Consider the following 2838-nt stretch of genomic DNA (forward strand, 5'->3'; position numbering starts at 1 on the left):
TGGCCAGGCGGCCCGGTCCGGGTTTTTTCTTCTTTTCTTCTTTCTTTCACACGCCTGGTGGGCGGTGCCACCCGATCACAAGGGCTGGCAAGGATTTCGGAGCCTGGGGAGAGGACACCCGCACAAAGGGTGGCCAGGCGGCCCGGTCCGGGTTTTTTCTTCTTTTCTACTTTCTTTCACGCGCCTGGTGGGCGGTGCCACCCCATCACAAGGGCTGGCAAGGCTTTCGGAGCCTGGGGAGCGGACACCCGCACAAAGGGTGGCCAAGCGGCCCGGTCCGGGTTTTTTCTTCTTTTCTTCTTTCTTTCACACGCCTGGTGGGCGGTGCCACCCGATCACAAGGGCTGGCAAGGCTTTCGGAGCCTGGGGAGCGGACACCCTCACAAAGGGTGGCCAGGCGGCCCGGTCCGGGTTTTTTCTTCTTTTCTTCTTTCTTTCACACGCCTGGTTGGCGGTGCCACCCGATCACAAGGGCTGGCAAGGCTTTCGGAGCCTGGGGAGCGAACACCCGCACAAAGGGTGGCCAGGCGGCCCGGTCCGGGTTTTTTCTTCTTTTCTTCTTTCTTTCACACGCCTGGTGGGCGGTGCCACCCGATCACAAGGGCTGGCAAGGCTTTCGGAGCCTGGGGAGCGGACACCCTCACAAAGGGTGGCCAGGCGGCCCGGTCCGGGTTTTTTCTTCTTTTCTTCTTTCTTTCACACGCCTGGTGGGCGGTGCCACCCGATCACAAGGGCTGGCAAGGCTTTCGGAGCCTGGGGAGCGGACACCCTCACAAAGGGTGGCCAGGCGGCCCGGTCCGGGTTTTTTCTTCTTTTCTTCTTTCTTTTACGCGCCTGGTGGGCGGTGCCACCCGATCACAAGGGCTGGCAAGGCTTTCGGAGCCTGGGGAGCGGACACCCGCACAAAGGGTGGCCAGGCGGCCCGGTCCGGGTTTTTTCTTCTTTTCTTCTTTCTTTCACACGCCTGGTGGGCGGTGCCACCCGATCACAAGGGCTGGCAAGGCTTTCGGAGCCTGGGGAGCGGACACCCTCACAAAGGGTGGCCAGGCGGCCCGGTCCGGGTTTTTTCTTCTTTTCTTCTTTCTTTCACACGCCTGGTGGGCGGTGCCACCCGATCACAAGGGCTGGCAAGGCTTTCGGAGCCTGGGGAGCGGACACCCGCACAAAGGGTGGCCAAGCGGCCCGGTCCGGGTTTTTTCTTCTTTTCTTCTTTCTTTCACACGCCTGGTGGGCGGTGCCACCCGATCACAAGGGCTGGCAAGGCTTTCGGAGCCTGGGGAGCGGACACCCTCACAAAGGGTGGCCAGGCGGCCCGGTCCGGGTTTTTTCTTCTTTTCTTCTTTCTTTCACACGCCTGGTGGGCGGTGCCACCCGATCACAAGGGCTGGCAAGGCTTTCGGAGCCTGGGGAGCGGACACCCTCACAAAGGGTGGCCAGGCGGCCCGGTCCGGGTTTTTTCTTCTTTTCTTCTTTCTTTCACGCGCCTTGTGGGCGGTGCCACCCCATCACAAGGGCTGGCAAGGCTTTCGTAGCCTGGGGAGCGGACACCCGCACAAAGGGTGGCCAGTCGGCCCGGTCCGGGTTTTTTCTTCTTTTCTTCTTTCTTTCACACGCCTGGTGGGCGGTGCCACCCGATCACAAGGGCTGGCAAGGATTTCGGAGCCTGGGGAGCGGACACCCACACAAAGGGTGGCCAGGCGGCCCGGTCCGGGTTTTTTCTTCTTTTCTTCTTTCTTTCACACGCCTGGTGGGCGGTGCCACCCGATCACAAGGGCTGGCAAGGCTTTCGGAGCCTGGGGAGCGGACACCCGCACAAAGGGTGGCCAGGCGGCCCGGTCCGGGTTTTTTCTTCTTTTCTTCTTTCTTTCACACGCCTGGTGGGCGGTGCCACCCGATCACAAGGGCTGGCAAGGCTTTCGGAGCCTGGGGAGCGGACACCCTCACAAAGGGTGGCCAGGCGGCCCGGTCCGGGTTTTTTCTTCTTTTCTTCTTTCTTTCACACGCCTGGTGGGCGGTGCCACCCGATCACAAGGGCTGGCAAGGCTTTCGGAGCCTGGGGAGCGGACACCCTCACAAAGGGTGGCCAGGCGGCCCGGTCCGGGTTTTTTCTTCTTTTCTTCTTTCTTTCACACGCCTGGTGGGCGGTGCCACCCGATCACAAGGGCTGGCAAGGATTTCGGAGCCTGGGGAGCGGACACCCACACAAAGGGTGGCCAGGCGGCCCGGTCCGGGTTTTTTCTTCTTTTCTTCTTTCTTTCACACGCCTGGTGGGCGGTGCCACCCGATCACAAGGGCTGGCAAGGATTTCGGAGCCTGGGGAGAGGACACCCGCACAAAGGGTGGCCAGGCGGCCCGGTCCGGGTTTTTTCTTCTTTTCTACTTTCTTTCACGCGCCTGGTGGGCGGTGCCACCCCATCACAAGGGCTGGCAAGGCTTTCGGAGCCTGGGGAGCGGACACCCGCACAAAGGGTGGCCAAGCGGCCCGGTCCGGGTTTTTTCTTCTTTTCTTCTTTCTTTCACACGCCTGGTGGGCGGTGCCACCCGATCACAAGGGCTGGCAAGGCTTTCGGAGCCTGGGGAGCGGACACCCTCACAAAGGGTGGCCAGGCGGCCCGGTCCGGGTTTTTTCTTCTTTTCTTCTTTCTTTCACACGCCTGGTTGGCGGTGCCACCCGATCACAAGGGCTGGCAAGGCTTTCGGAGCCTGGGGAGCGAACACCCGCACAAAGGGTGGCCAGGCGGCCCGGTCCGGGTTTTTTCTTCTTTTCTTCTTTCTTTCACACGCCTGGTGGGCGGTGCCACCCGATCACAAGGGCTGGCAAGGCTTTCGGAGCCTGGG

This window comes from Astatotilapia calliptera, chromosome 5 (genome assembly GCF_964374335.1).
Source record: "Astatotilapia calliptera chromosome 5, fAstCal68.1, whole genome shotgun sequence".
Classification (NCBI taxonomy): Eukaryota; Metazoa; Chordata; class Actinopteri; order Cichliformes; family Cichlidae; genus Astatotilapia; species Astatotilapia calliptera.